Source organism: Pinus tabuliformis, chromosome 2_2 (genome assembly GCF_031772625.1).
Source record: "Pinus tabuliformis cultivar Carrire ecotype Pingquan chromosome 2_2, CPIR1, whole genome shotgun sequence".
Taxonomy (NCBI): Eukaryota; Viridiplantae; Streptophyta; class Pinopsida; order Pinales; family Pinaceae; genus Pinus; species Pinus tabuliformis.
This window is the reverse complement of record NC_142300.1, coordinates 1135334707-1135351899: the sequence shown is the minus strand read 5'-3', so window position 1 is coordinate 1135351899 and position 17193 is coordinate 1135334707. Positions and strand designations below refer to the sequence as shown.

Here is a 17193-nt window from a genome sequence, read left to right as displayed (position 1 = left end):
CATTTCGGTTACCAGCTCTCTTGCTGCTCTGACAGCGTTGTTTGAATACTGGAGAGAGAGCTATACGGGAAAAATAGTGCTCAGCAGTGGTATTACGGCTACAGCAGAATGGCCGTGATGCAATTACGAGACTGGTGGTCAGGGTTTTGAGCGGAGAGGTGAGGAAAATAGAACAGAGTATGTTCACGGTGAAACAACGTGATGAATGAAACCGAGAGTGAAAACGGTGAGGGCGTAGATAACAATGCGAAGATGAGGTTATGCATGCGAGAAGCGGAGTTATGGGTAGAGGATACAACGGCCAAATCCCTGAACGTCAGGTGGCTGCGTACACTTGGCTACGGAATGATTAATTGGAGAGCCGTGGTACAACAGTACACGTCACTTTGGTACGAAGAGTTAATGAGAGAGAGTAGGCTGTATTAAGTTCAAATCAACAGCGATTAGGGAACCGTTAGGAAGGTGGTGAGGTGGATTACGCAGCATAATGGATGAGGATTATGAGGAGTGGACGGGGATCTTGTCAATCATTACATTACGTGCCTCCTACCATAATCCGAAAACCATACATAAATGATATGACTGTTAGTTAGAAATTTAGAACATACCTTCGTGTATTTTCATTTTGATCCCTAACCTTTGATTTATTGTTGCCTTTGTATATGCCATGTGTCCTTGCTCTTTAATGATGCTGGTGCTTTTGACTGCAGATTTTTTCTTTTTGAAACAGAGTTTGTTTTTGTTGCAGGAACAGAGTGTATTAGCTGCGGAATCTTGATATCAGCTGCTGAATTAGCTCCTAGCTGTGGAAATTGCAACAACACTTTTCTGCCTGCACAAAGAGGATTAAAACAACTTGACTGAATGGAATAGTCCTGAGAGGGACTTTATTGGTGAAAATGAGATGGAATGAATGGACTAAAAGAAAATGAGGTGGAATGAAAATGATGAGATGGATGAGATGGACAGAAAAAAGAGAAAATATAAAGTGTCAGGTGACCCTGATTTTCACTTCATATTTTCTGCATAAGATTGCCAATCCAAGATTGGTTTTCAGGCTTATACAAGAGATTTTTTTTTTTTTTTCAACTGAAAGAAACAAAGATCAGGCTGATGGAGGAGAAGAATTCTTCTCCACTAGCCTCATTGTAGAATCTTCTTGGAACAACTTAACAAATTCCTCCCTTGAGAGTGGCTTGTGGTAGACTTTCAATCTATGGCCATTCAAAATGAGAGGAGTCTGAAGCTCATCAATGGTCTTCACTCGAACTGCTCCATTTTTAAAGACTTCATCAATCTCATATGGCCCAAGCCAATGAGTTTGAAATTTTCCTTTGAAGTTCTTAAACTTGGAATCAAACAATAGTTCCCAATCTCCCTTCTGAAACTTTCTTTCTTTGATGTGTCGATCATGCCATTTAGTTCTTTGGTGCTGAACTAGATCGGTCCTTAGAATTGCATCTTGTCTTATTTCATCTAGCTCATTTAGCTGGTCCATTTTGTGTTTTTGAGCTTATGATAGGCTCATCCCCAATTGAACTGCCATCTTGAAGCTCTTGATTTGGAACTCAATGCGGAGCAGGACTTCTTTCCCATAAACAAGTTCATAGGGAGAATGTCCTGTTGTGTTCCTCCATGTAGTTCTATAGGCCCATAAGGCTTCAGGAAGCCTTTCCGCCCAATCTCTTCTATGAAGATGAACAGTCTTGGTGATAATGCCTTCAAGGACTTTATTTGTAGATTCCACTTGACCATTTGATTGCGGATGGTATGGAGTAGATGTTCTGTGTTTGATTTTGTATTCCAACGGCTAAGAATTCTTTTTCAGTCACAGTTCTAACTTGTGTTCTGTGTTTGATGTTAGATGTTCAGTCACGGCTAATTTCACTTCCCCGGCAATGGCGCCAAAATGTTTGGTCAATTTAGTGTGGTCTAAATTGCTATCATTAATTGTCAACCCGGGGCTCGTAAGCTGATGAAGTGAGATGTACAGTATGTACTTAAGCAACCTTTCCTAGTTCTTTTTGTCGTTTTTAAATGATGTTTGTGGTTGACTTAGCTTCCTAAGATGGAGTGATGGATTTATAAACAAATGAGTGCTTGTGTGTGCATATGGTGGTTTTTTTTTAAATGTTTCTAGAAATTTTTAAAGAGAAAACTTGAAAAGTGACTTGCAATGAAATTGAAAGTTCAAATGAAAGTAAAGCATTAAACAAAGTGACTAATGGCACTAGTCCACTATCTATGCTGCTGATAAGAACAAAAATAGCATCTATGTTAACTCAATGGAAAGTGAAAAACACTACTTTAGCTGCAAAACTTAAATGACAAAGCATAACACTTCATTCTTTCTTAACATTCTGCCTCTAGCTGTAATTGTTCATGTGAAAAACAGTTAAGAAGGAATCAGTAATATGAGTCAAAAAGCTAATCAAACCAAGCTACCACTCAATGATATTCTGGTCCAATAAAAGTTAGACAATTATGATGAGAAGACCATCAAAAAGTTAGTAAGCAACTTGTCAAAAACTTGATAAAGTAAACTAGCAATGAAACTGCGTAAGCAAGGTAAAAACCAGAAGCTAAGACAAGACAACTTCAAATACCATCAGTGATAAAAAGAAATAAAAACACACTATCCCGGGCTCCTAACACACCTGCATAAACAAACTGATCAGTTCTGAAAAGTGCTGGAAATGTAAAGGCATGAAATCAAACTGTACATTATTATACATGTTCAAAGAAATGAAAAACTGCAGAAATCAAACTATACATTATTGTACATGTGAAAATGAAAACAAAGAAAGGCAGGAAAATAAAGTTAAATGCTACTTTACATAGGTTGTGGTAGATGGGGACCCTCCATCCACTCAACCAGCTAAAGATCAGCTACGCAGAGATGAGCAGAAACAATCTTCTTCTATTAATTCAACATGTCAAAATACAGTGAAAAAGTGTTGTAACACCAGTCTTTAAAACAGAGTTTTACAACCAAAATGATTACGGTAATTACAATAACAAAAAGCTAAGGTCTAAGCGTTGGCAAACACTTTATTTATAGGCACAGGGACAAATGGTCCTCTGCGTAAACTAAGCAACTACAGGCTTAACTAATTAACTACGCAGCAACACGCAGCCAGCTCCGTGCACATTTGGAGGAAACGATCATCATGGGGAGTAAATCTATTGTTAGATCCTGTCCCTTGCTGTCTTCGTGGCGTGGAGGAAGTTCCAGCTGTGGTTCCGTGTCTCAGTTGCTCACGCAGAGCTGTGCCACTGTCTGGAACTTAACTGTTTGACCGTGGGTACTCCTGCGTTGACCGGGGGCATATGTGACTGATTTGGCCCAACCAATAGCACACGAACCATGTATGCATCCATACCAACGTGCCCAAGTGGCCCGTTCCTTGAGAAGACACGTGGAGTATATAAAACAACAAAAAGGCTGCGGAATCTCTGAACAGCTGCGGAATTGCCGAACATGTACCAAAATTCTAAGCAAACAATCAATCATTAGCACAGTCAACAAATCATGTTAAAAGACATATAATGCAATGAATTGAACAAGTTGATGGAGGAAATGATGTCAGAAGAGAGAAGTGAATAGGGAAAATTTGTTGGGAGGACAGGTAAATGAGTGCAAGGTTGAGGCTCAACAATATGTTTTTGGCTGGATTCCATCAACAAGTTCAAAAGGGACGTGAAAAATCTTGGCACGATCGGCACATCAAACTGCTCACCTTCAAGGTAAATGATTTAGTTTTATTATATGATAGTAATTTTGATAAGTTTCGAGGAAAATTTCAGATGCACTCGTTGGGACCATATGTTATCAAAGAGATTACAGATGGTGGAGTAGTACAACTCATGAAGTTGAATGGAGATCCATTTCCAGGAAGGGTCAATGGAAGCCGATTGAAGCCATACACCAGGGATCCGACCCAATGACTACATGATGGTAACATAGTCTTAGCACTCCGGGCATCTGCAAGGAGGAGAAAGACTCTAAATTACACTGCCCAGTTGATAGAGCTACGCGATAGGGGGTTTGTGCAAAACTGAATGTTGTCACAGTACCAAAAGAAGTGCGATGGGAGTTGCACTATAGGGGAAGAGACTGCAGAACGCAGCCAAAATGTAACCGTTACAGTCACTGTTGATGATTTGACTGCCAGGAGATTATTAAGAGGAGTAGGGGGAAGAATTTAAGGCATTTAAGGTTGAATTTAAGAGTGAAATATTTGAAAATATACCGCCAATTCAGGATTTATGGATGAATTTTGGGGGGAACAGTCGAATTTGAATTCAAATTCACCTATAATTTCACGTGGTGGTCCAGCGAAAAACACTTTGCATCCTTAGAATTTTTGCACTATGCTGTCGATTGCCTATGAATCGCTCGTATTGGGAGGATTTAGTTACGAGCGCTGAATTTTCCAAGTTATCAGAGGTAAATCAGACATTCATCCTAGAAAGGATGTTAGGACCAAGCCCCGTGGAAACTATAAGTACCGGTGCAAGTGTCGCTTCTGAGGGAGTGGCTCTGGAAGTTGTGAGCGTGGAGGTTCCAACTATTGTGCCTATGGCACCGCGGTTTCCTAGGTCGAAGCCGATGCTAGTGAGGGAAGTCCCCAAACCTAAGAAGGACAAGAATAAGAAGCCCATGCTAGTACACGAGTCACTGAGGAAGCATGTAGCCACCTAGGCTTAGATGAAAGACAAACTGAGCACGAAAGAGAAGGAAAAAGTAGTGGACTTGTAGGCTAAAGAGGGTGCAGAGGTGGATCTAATATCCAAGTTGTTGGATTACATCCCTCTGCACAAGGAGCAAGTGAAGTTCCCTAAGGACCCAGATGCAGGAAAATTCCTTCTTAACACACCCCTGTTACTAGAGAACATGAATTTTAAAGGTCCGAGCTTGGCGTGGATTCCCCATCTCAAGATGGAATATTGGGATTTGGTAGACCATGAGAGGTTCCCCCACTTTCCCACAGAAAATTACATGAAGAGGGTGTTCTACAAAGAATCAAGTATCACCACAATGGAGCTAGTGGAGTGGATTCATGGAGTGAATCAGTCGGGGTTGCTGAACCTATTGTGGGTGCCCCACTACCATCACTCCAATATCAACTTGATTGTCACTAAGTAGTTTCTAACCATAGTGCATGACAGACATTTGTGGTTGAGAGTGCCAATCCCCATCACTAATATGTTGATCCATCAGATCACGTTGTTGCCACACTCAAGCTTGAATCCAACCGAGTTTGGTGGAAAGATGAGTGAGCACAACCTCGCAGTGAAAAATGAATTATAAATTCAAGCTCAAGAGAAGCCACACGGGTACTATATAACCTCAATCACTGACCCCGTGGTGAAGGTTTCCACACAAATCCTTAAAGGAAAAGTTATGAGAAAATGTTGCACGGACAAAGTTTCGATGCCAGTGATTTCTTTAGCTGCCCAGTGCGCGGAGGGTATATAGTTCAACTGGGCACACTACCTTTGTAGCGAGTTCCTCATGAACTGTTGAGAGGCGGAGGACAAGAGTAAAACATTCCACTATTCGTGGTTGTTTCTCTCCATTATGCTGGTCGCTTGGGATCTGTTGGAGGACAGTCAGTTTCCTCCTATGGATAAGGATTTTCTAGAGGCTAAAAACTTTGCATCTCTCTAGGACACAAAAAATGTTGCATGGGTCAAAAATACCAAAGTATTTTTGGTGTTGATGGGGGCAAGCATTTGCATGGCCATCAACCAAAAGTCGCGATTGTCACCAACCGTGTTTGAACAGCTTTAAGAATAAGTTTAAGGGTACGTGGAGTTCAAACTTGACTTCCACCGCGTGTACATATGGGCGCGGAAGGATCCACAAAAAAAATGGTTCGACATATCCTACCTTGCTACAGATGATGCTATTGACGGGGTCGTCAAGTGTTGGTCGATATAGTGGCACTCTCCATCCGATCTAGCCGCAGGTACTAGCAAGTCCATAGAGAAGAGGAAGGAAGCAGACAAGAAGAAGGTTCAATAGTTGGGTGAGAAATAGAAAAATGAGGCCGAGGAGAAGGCCCGGGTGGAGGCGAAGCGTGCCGAGAAGCAGCAGGCCAAATAGGAGGAGCGCAGCTCCGAGCGAAGTGATAAGTCTCCTTCGCCCCAAATGGAGGAGGAAGAGCAGTCAGACCATGGTGGCAATTGTCAAGAGGAGTAGGAAAGCACTCCCTTCTAGGTCAAAATATACAAAGAACAAGGAAAGGAAGGACTGTAGAAGAAGTCAAAGGCGACAAAGTCGTTGCTAGATCTGATCACTTTAATAGATGGCAACCTAGAATGACAAGGTGTGGGATGCTACAACAGAACTGATGCAGCAGTTTGAGTAGTAGCAATAGTAGGCACTGAGCACCACTTAAAAGGATCCACACGAGCTGCAAATTTAGGAAAATAGGATCCAGGTAGGTGCAGGGAAGATCAGTGCTATGTCAACAAGTTTGGCACTAGGGACCACTCAGGAAACAAAGATGGTTCAAGCACTAGATATTCATACATTCGCGCTGCTAGATGGATATTTGAGAATGGAGGCAACTGATGACAAGGCCATAGTGAGTTCTTTGAAGAAAATTAGCCTCAACCTAGTCGTGCTCCCGAATGAGTACTTGCACACGCTGTAGGCGGGAGTGATAGCAAAATTCAGAGCTCAGAAGAAGTGCGCAGTCAGCCTCATCAGCGAGTATAGAGTGAACAACAAACAAATTTTCACTAAGAAGTTAGAGGTCTTGGAGGCATAGAACAAAATCCAAGCACAGAACGACTAGCTTACCACTGCGATAGCAAAAGCTTGCAAAACAGTGCCCAAACTACATATACTAAAGGAAGCGTCGTTAGAGGCAAAGATTAGAAAGCTAGCTGTAGGTGTGCGTAATGCCAAGACAGAAGTGGATAAAGTTCAGTTTGAGCTAAAATTGAAGATCACAGAATTAGAGTTGAAGTCACAACCTTCAACTCCGCCAGAGGTAAGGGAACAATGCGAAGCCGCTGTGAAGGATGGAGTCGCAACAGTGGATGCCGCGGTGGTAGACTGCACCGCACTTTTTGAGAAAGCAATAGAGGTAGTCACATCTCTATAGGAAGATCCCACCTTGAAGGCCTTGAATACAAAAGCTCGCGAACTCTAGCAAGAGTATGATGAAGTAAGGGAAACGATGCGCAACATTGCTACTGCATAATACCTTGCTAAGCTGCAGGAGGCGAGACAATTGTTTACACAGGTGGAAGTAGTGCAAAGAGAGGAAGTCCTCAAGGCTAGATTGGGGCCTTGGTTGGATGAGGCCTACATCGTCTCTACCTACATTTAGGAGAAATTGAAAAATTTACAAAGTATGCAGCAAAAAATCAAGGAGGATAGTGCAAGACCAGCAACAGAGAATCTGGTGGAGCAGATCAAGCAAGAAGACACGCAGAGTGTGGCTAAGGTAGCAGTGGCATGAGTGGAGCTGGGGAATCTTCACAGTAAGATCTCCGCACTAGCAGAGTGACTCGATGTCAAGTAACGAGCTTTGTGTTGGGGGCCTATTGGGATGGGGTCCGCTAGGGTCAATTTTGGGGAAAACGCCCAAGTTTTGAGGCAAAAGCCCAAATTTTGTTGTATAAAGATGTAAAGTCTCTCTAAGTTGTGGTCGTGGAGCACATAGATAGTTAAAGTGTCATAAAGTGATTTACCTTTCTTTTATTTAAGTTAAGTTGGATTTTGAAGATCTACCCATTGTCTGCAGACCATGGGATTGTATAAATAGGTGTGTCTTAGAGAGTCTAAGGCATGGTCATGGAGAATTAATATTTTGATCTATGGGATAAGTCTAAAGATTTAGTGAAGAAGAGTACGAAGAAAGGCTCTGTAGCTGTGTGTGCAAAGGTCTAGAGTAGAGTCCGCAGGGACCCCTACAGTTGAGTGCATAGGGAAGTCTTGAGTCTATAAACAAAACTAAGTATTAATAAAGAATATTGTTGCAGAAATACTTGTGTTATCTCTTTAGTTCTGTTTATATGACTACACCTTATGTTATAATGGGTTTATGAAATAATGATGTATTGATGCACGAATTTACATGACTTATATTGTTATACGAACGCAATTACTGTTAACTATTTACGTGAAGATTATCTTGTTGTATGTTGAAGTTATCAAACACTTAAGCTAATCTAAGTAATTACTGGGTTATATGTAATCTTGGATGTGCGTAAGTAGTGGATTCACTTATTCAAGGTCCACAAAAGATAGTCGTAAATGTTAATGGAGGTATAGAAGCTGATTAAGGGTAGTTATATTGAGAAGCCCTAAGGGCTTATCGATCTGCGTGAAGGAAAATCTAGGGCATAAAATGACATCACGCTCATCTCTGGGTGTAGAAACTTGGTTCCAACATCCACCCATGCTGCTTCGGGTGAGACTTTAGTCCCCGGTCTGTGGATTGTTGTCGAAAGGGCCAGTAGTGTAGGGATTTGTCTGGTGCAACTAACTCTGAACCTAGGTCAGGACCCACTAAGTGATAAGCCCTAAGGGCTTATCGATCTATGCAAAGCAGATATAGGGCATAAAATAAAATCATGCTCATCTCTGGGTGTGGAAACTTGGTTCCAACATCCCTCCATATTGCTTCAGGTGAGACTTCAGTCTGTGCTACGTGGATTGATGTCGAAAGGACTATTAGTGTAGGGATTTGTTTGGTGCAACTAACTTTGAACCTGGGTCATGACCCACTAAGCCAATAATTTCATTTCGAGATGAAGCTTCCAATAATGAGCTTCATCATGACCCTCTCTGGAATAATGTTTACATGTAACCTTCTCTCCTTCTTTTTTGATAAATGCATTTTTCTTTCCCTTGAAACCATTTTCTTTCTCTTTACCCTTAAATGGATTTTTACTACCTTCTTCTAGAGTGTTTTTCCCTCTTGCTTCAAGATGAGTGGCTTGCACACACAAATCATCTATATTATTGGGATTAAACATTAATATAGTATGCCTAAGGTAACTATGTAAACCCCCTATGTACTTCAGCAATGTATCCCGCGATTTCAAATCTACACCTAACATCAAAGACCTTTTTCTAAATTCTTGTGTGTAATCTCGCACATTTTGACCTTTAAGCTATTTAAAGTTCTGCCAATTAATGATGGCTTCCTGCATATAATATAGAGGGTAGAATTGTCTTTTGATTGTAGAAATGAAATCATTCCAATAAATTGAGATCTTACCATGTTTTCTAATCTCCTCTTAGGTCTTTTATTCCCACCATACTAGTGTTGCACCCTCTATTCTCAAGTAAAATAACTGAATCTTTATGTCATCCTCTCGAAGGTTTTGAATGCTGCAATAGACCTCCAACTGACGAATCCAATTATCAAGCTTCTTTGCATTCACTTCTCCATTATAGATGGGCAGCTCAATTTTAACATCAAGTTTTTAAAAATGTGATTTACCAGTTCCTTTTGAAGTATGATGATGAGTATGAGTAAGGGTTGTGTTAGTGGAAGAGGGTGAAGATGCTTGTGAAGAAAAATATGAAGAATATGGCAGAGAGGGTGGAAGTTTGTCTCCATTTCCATTACCTCCTCCTAAAGAGCTTTCTCCTTTGTGAGGTTCGGAACTTTCCCCTTGCAACGTGGTATTCCTCTCTTCATAGAGGACCTTCACCATCTCTGTCATATCAAAGAAAGCCTTTCTGAAGGTCTTCTCATCTTATTTCATGTTTGTAGGTTCTCCTTCATGATCTCTGGAGTCTCAACTGCAACTCGAGGCTGAAATGGTGTTGGATATTGTGGAAACCTTTCTCTCCTTCCCCTTGACCCAACTTCAGGGCTTCTAACCAGCTTTCCTTCACCTCTTTTGATTTTTAACATTGTAATAATGACATAAACTTGCAAACAATTAAATCCTTATTCAAAAAGAAAACCTAGTGCTGTGATACCAAATTTGATCTAATTTAGAATATTATATTGTTGTGCTAAGATGCTCCTCAGATTATAAACAAAATGCTTTCATTGTGCTAAAGGATTCATGAATTTTTGCAAGTGAAATGAAAAGTTTCTATGTTAATTTTATGAGCAATTTAACAAAAATAAGAAAATTAATAGCAACATAAAAATTTACAGAATATCATCAAAAACACATTACAATAGGAAAATGATAAAGGAGTTCTCCCCTCCTGGGCTACGTCTCCTTGGTCCAACTTCCAATGGCTTGGGCCTCTCTATTATGCTCAAAAATGTAAAACTATATCTTTACATTGCTCAAATGCTTCTGAAACGTACTCCAATGAATCCATAATGTCCAAAAATGGCTATCTAGCCTCTTTTTGCATCCAATTTGGTGGAAAATTGAAGAATTTATGACTTCTCCTAGTTTTCCCACTATTCGCTCCAAAACATGCTCCAAATCCGGCATGATCCTATAAATTAGCTCCAAAAAGCACTAACTGAGAAAAAATTTCATCATGCGGAAGTCCATAATCTGTTAGCATAGACTATCCCATCGCATATCACAATCGCTAAAAACCGATAGGCATATGGTTCGTGAACACAACAGATGATGTGCGATTGTGATATGGCAGACCTGATGGTGCTGTTAACTGGAACTCATAGTTTTATCGCATTCAGGATCCTTTCACAATCCACAATCGGTGAAGTACTGACGGTCTTATATATGCGGGACTTTATTTTCTGCGGTGTACGATTGCGATTATGGCATCGTAACCCTTCCCTACTCGAGGTCTGATTCTTTAATGCCTTTCCACTTGCCCTGTTTCTATGTGCAGTTGTGATTATCACATCAGACCCTAGCTTGTTTCGGGGCCGATTTTTAATGCCAACCCACCTGCAACATGTAATTTCATAAATGTGTGTGCCAATGGCATTCTACCACTTGGCACTTCCCCATTCGCTGAAGAGCCCGGCCACATCATCTTTTCTTGCCATCTTTCCAAGTCAAACCTGAATTTTTTCTTGCTCTAACTTCTTCATACAAGCTCGGATTCAAGTGTCATTCACACCGTTGGAATCAAAATGACAAGGTCTTCGATCTAAAGCTAAGTTTATCAAGATTTTGACACTTTGAGTTTTGAGCCTAATTTTGAGCACCTGATCAATACTCCTCTCACAAGTTAAGTCGAATATTGCAAGATCGTTCAATATTCTGAGTTCTCTAGTAAACGGAACGATGATGTAGAGCAACATTGGTATCTATGTGAATCCATCTAGAGGGCATGTCAGACACCTGATGCTACAAATTTAATTTAATTCCAAACCACTCTCAAATAAAGAGCATTGAGATGGTTCATTAAGTTGTTATAGTTTCACCAGAATCCAATGGTAGATGATGTCAAGCAAGAATTTGTGCAAGAATTTAAGCTTCCCTAGACAAACCAACAAGGATTATCTGAGATATGGGAAATCAAGTAGTGGGAGGGAGAGATTACCTAGGAGCTAATGTAGAGATTCAAGGATGAGATTGGCAACTTGAGCTACCTGATAGATCCAAATCATCAACGAGAGTGGTTCATTAAAGAATTATTTCCCCTTACCCAAACATCGTTGACTCAACAGAAAATTGATACATTGCAAGATGCTATGGAGCAGGCGACCCACAATGAAGCTATGGTGGGATATCCGCATGAGTATTGGGGGGATAAACACCTCATGATCCATCCATATTGCGTATGAAACATCAAATTGTGTACCTGACAGAGAAGCTTAGGAATCTACAACGAGCACGACCTACGCGCCTGGATGTATGGTGTACCAATTTTCTTATAGAAGGCCATCTTGCAACGGGGTGCCCGAAGTTACAGGGCCCGAATGCTACATCTACATCGATGGGACCATTTATATCTACACCCGCTACAAGAGTTGTGCATATAGGGATGCAAGGTCTATACACATGGCGAAACCAATTATATCATGTGTTTCCATGTCAGTCGAATTCAGCATCAACGAAGTACTATGAGGTATGTAGAGCATATGGGAATATACCTCGTCACTGTTCAATCCTATAGAAGTATTCTAACATTCAAAACAATACATTTTGTGAATTATGCACTTCACAAACCCACCATATTGATCAATATAGAGAAATAGATGCCCTAATTGATTGGTTGGACTAGTTCGCCTACTAGATCAACAAGACTCCTTGAGGACAAGGACGAGGAGGAACAATGGGGGGGGGGAGAACAGGAGGTGGAGGCCTGATTCATTGTTATAACTATGATCAAGAATGGCACATTGCATGAGATTTCCCATTGCCAAGAATACCATGGTGCTCTCAATGTAGGGTTAACACACACACACAACAAAAGACTTTCTAGAGTTCATTGCTAGATGGGAAGAATGCAACCACCAAAAGGGAGAAAATTTAATCAATATAGAGCCAAGATTGCTAGAGAAAGATCCCCTATGAAATATTAACATAATCACTCATGGGGGGGGCAGAGGGGGGGGGGGGGGGGGGGGAACTGGAGTTGATGTGGGGGCCATGGAACAACCCAGTGTTGTGATACCAGCTTCCCCAAAGTGCTCATATGACCCTAAACAACAGAAGTGATACTACAAGGAAGCTGCGATTTTTTTTAACAAATTAACACTAGGTGAGGGACTAAAAGAATAAAAAATAATATCCCTGAAAGCTAAGAGCCTAGACTCACCACAATCCAATGCTAAACCCATAGAAGAATGGCTTAGGCTATTCTAGCAAATTGTGAATGACGAGCATATGCTTGGATAGTTGCGGGAAAGTATTAAATCCATTGTCAGGGATGGAACAGTTGAAGAAGGGATCATTTCTATGAACCCACCAAAAATACACTCCAAGAGGGTGCGAGGGAAAAATAAGAGAACATGAAGGGAGTTTAAAATATGCTCAGATTGCGAGTTTCAAAATTAAGGATACAGTGTTGGATTTAGGCTTAGATGTGAATATTTTTCCGAGGAAGATTTGGGAAGCTCTAGGAAGGCCTAATCTAGCATTTTCACCAATACAACTGCATATGGAAAATCAATATTGTATTCTTTTAGTCAAATGGATGGAGTATGTAGAAGTTGATATAGTAGGGGTGAAGACCTATGTGGAATTTGAAGTGATATACATCATGGGGGACAAGAACCCATATCTAACACTACTTGGGATAGATTAGGATTTCTAGAACTACACGATAATTTATTTGCAGAAGGAATTGATGACATTTAAAGTAGAATGGATTAGGGTGATCTAACCTCTAATCCCATATCAAGGACAAAGGTTCACGAAACCATAGGGAAGAGCTAGAATTATTGGATTAAGTATATCAAATGACAACAGGACGAAGGGAGGACTACATCAACCTGACTGCAGAAGAGTCTATCAACTGGCAAAGTATTCAAAGTTCAGAGGTTGGCCCAGAGGTTGCTTGGGATGATTGTTAGTAGGGTGGATATGAAATCAACACCAGACGTTACACCATAATCTATTAGATCAACTCGATCGACACTGAGGTACAAGAATTACCTACTTTCAATGGTATGGATTCAGTTGATGTTTTTATCAATAGAGTTCATGCAATAGTTCCTGAAGAACAAAAATTACCCCTATTGAATGTTTCTTTACAAGTGACACTGACAAGGTTGTGGGGATCCTGCCACAACTATTCAGAGAATGGGGGGAGGTCAAGACAAGGATGAAAGTCAAATTTGGACATTCAGGGGAGTACCTACAAGATTTAGAGAAGTACAGGAGGGGCTCTAACCCTCAACAACACCTGCAAGAATGTGAGGCCAGATGGAACAAGGAAGGAATTTCAAAATATTTATGGGTGGATGGATTTGTACACACCTTGGGGACCTTTCCAAAAGCATGGTATGTGAAAGAAGAAACAGGGAGATAGACTGGTGATTGGGATTTCATGACATATCAATTTGTCAGCAACTTTTCATTCTCAGATTGTGATGAAAAGATGACAATGCTTTGCAGTACGTTATGTGGGTCCTACTTACAACTAGGTAATTAATGGAAGGATGCATGGATCACAACACTTTGGAGCACATATATGAATTAGGATATCACGAAGCCATAACCTGTGGAAAGGTAGATAGAGAACCAAATGAGGATGATCTAGAGGAAATATGACATTTGGAATTTAAGGAAACGAAGGGTGAACGAGATGTTAAGGATGGGTCTGTGATTGATGGTCCACATCTACTTCCCTTGAAGTTGTAGAAGCATAATATTGGGACTGAAGAAAAGCCGAAGTTAGCCTCAATTGGAGACTTCTGGGACGATCAAAATACCAAAGAGATATTTGATATTTAAAGAGAATATTCAGACCTATTTCCTTTTCATGTTGAGGAACTGAAGGGTATTAAGGGAGAAATGAAGATCATGCTCAAACAATATGAAAAACCAGTGAAGCATCGACCCTACCGACTGAACCCAAGGGTTAAGGAGAAGGTGAAGAAAAAAATAGGTAAAATATTGGAGGCAGGGCTCATATTCCCAGTTGATGAAGAAGAATGGGTTAATTTAATTGTGATAATGGTAAGAAGGATGTCAGTGAGATTAGAGTTTGTGTGGACTACCGTCGTCTGAATAATGCTTGTGTGCATGATCCATTTTCCACCCCTTTCAGCGATGAAGTTTTAGACAACGTGGAGGGTAACGAAGGTTATTTTTTTACAGATGGATTCTATTATTACTATCAGGTCCATATTGCAGAGGAGGAAAAGAAGAAAACCACATTTAGCATGGAATAGGGATCTTATGTGTACCATGTTATGTCATTTGGACTCGATAATGTGCTAGTGTTATTCTCAAGGATTGTGATTGCTTCTTTCACAGATGATATCCATAGGTTCCTAGAGGTCTGCATGGATGATTTAACCGTTTATAGTTTATTGAAAAACCAGTTCAGTTAGCTTAGAGTCATGTTTGACTGATGTAGATAGTTGTAAATCTCCCTAAACCTGAAGAAGTGCATATTTGTTGTTCCCTTTGGAATGCTCTTGGGCCATATCGTATGCAGGGAAGGATTGTGTGTAGACATTGCTAAGGTTTTGGCAATCCTAAACATGGACCTGTCAATGAATGTTAACCATCTCAATTTCACTATAGGCCACACACAGTATTACAGAAGGTTCATATGAAATTATGCCCCAATTACCGCACAATGGAGAAGTTGTTAAGGAAATTCAAACGGTTCATGTGGACAGAAGAATGTGACACTGCTCTTAATATACTGAAGGAGAAGTTGGCAAGTGCACCAATCATAGTTTATCCATATTGGAACAAACAATTGCATGTTCATATTGATATGTCAGGTATTTCCTTCGGGGTCATCCTAGCTCATATGGGGGAGGGTAATCTTGATCACCGTATTTATTTCGCTAGCAGAAAGTTATCTACAACAGAGAAAAAATATACCACAACCAAGTGCGAGGCGCTTGCAATGGTGTACTCACTTCAAAAGTTCCGATACTACCTTGTGTGGGGGCCATTCAAGTTTTTTATTGATCATTCTACCTTGAAGTACCTAGTGAACAAGCCCATACTTGAAGGAAGGATTTGCAGGTGGCTTCTATTATTCTGGAAATTTACATTTGAAGTAATTGTTAAGCTAGGTTGAATAAATGTGGGTCCCAATCATCTTTCTCAGCTCGAGTCAGGGGAAAGTTTAAGATACATTGATGATCATCTCCCGAATGCTGATATATTTTGAGTCAAAATTGTACCAAACTACTTGGAGGATATCACGACATTTCTAGACACAGGTAAATTCCCGGAGGGGTACATAACAACACAATAGAGCCACATGGTCATTTTCATTGCAGATTATCATTTGATTACTCGAAATCTATACAAGTTGGGCTTTGATCAAATATTGCGTCGATGTGTCCTCGACCATGATAGACAAGACGTATTGTGGGAGTGTCATTTAGGAGTTGTGGGAGGTCACATTGGTGGAAAGGAAACCACAAGGAAATTATTTCAGGCGAGACTCTGGTGGCCCACATTTTCCCAAGAAGCAAAGGAATATGCCAAAATATGTGATATTTTCCAAATGGTTGGAAAGGCATCACACCGGGATGAAATTCCCTTGTAACCGGTATGAGTGCTGCAAATTTTTGAAAAGTGGGAAATTAACTTTGTAGGACCTATAAATTTGCGAGCGCGCCATTCCCAAGCTAGATATATCATCACCTACATAGCATACCTTACCAGATGAGATAAAGTGGCACTAGTTAAATATTGCACTGAAGACACCACCGTCAAATATATTTTTTACAATATCATTACTTGATTTGGGTGCCCCTGGAGCCCAACCAGTGATCAGGGGACCCATTTCATTAATGAAAAAGTTGCCTCATTACTCCATAACTTCATGATACAACACCATAGTAGCATCCTGTACCACCCTCAAGCAAATGGTATTGTGGAGGCTTTTAACAAGATCTTGGAAAGGGGAATGACCAAGATATGCTTGGCCAATAAGGATGATAGGGACAAGTGAGTGACAGATACTCTATGGGATTACGACATCACTGTCAAATGCCTACACAAACATATGCCTTTTCTTAAGCCCGAGAAACCTTTGCACTATCTCTATCTATCTCACTGCTTCCTAGACAAGCTCAAGCCGATATTTAACAAATTTTACTTCTTGCTAAGCTCCTATTTCCTTAGATTAATTGGGAAATTCCACAATTATGAATTGCAGAATCCTCATAGGCCTTCCTCTGATTGCATGCACCACTTGTAAAATTAGGATGATTCAACTAATAGTACATTTTCCCTGAACTCCAATCTCAACTGGGTAACTCTCAGATATGACATGCATGATTTATTTATGAATGAATCATCAATTAAATGGTTGAACACATGAAGCAACACCCCACTGTTTGACCTCCTAGTAGTTCTTCCATCAGTTGGAACTAGTTTAACTGACTTTAGCTTAGTTAAACTGAATTAATTAATTACAACTCAGAATAAACTCAATGAGGGTTCCTATAAAGGAGGAGAACCTCTACATGACTCAAGTTAGACCCTCAACTCGAATTAACTGAGCCAAATAAGTCAAATTAACTTAGTTAACTATTACAAGTTTTCATGAGATGTGGAATTACAATTGAATTCAAGGACAAAATTAAATTAGGATTTTCTTTTTGAATTTTCAATACTCCC

General features: G+C 40.3%; 1 pseudogene; it reads right to left on the bottom strand.

Annotated features, from left to right (window-relative positions):
- The window catches only part of LOC149197392 (putative pentatricopeptide repeat-containing protein At3g25970 pseudogene), an 89417-nt pseudogene that overhangs the window by 29206 nt on the left and 43018 nt on the right, over positions 1 to 17193 (bottom strand).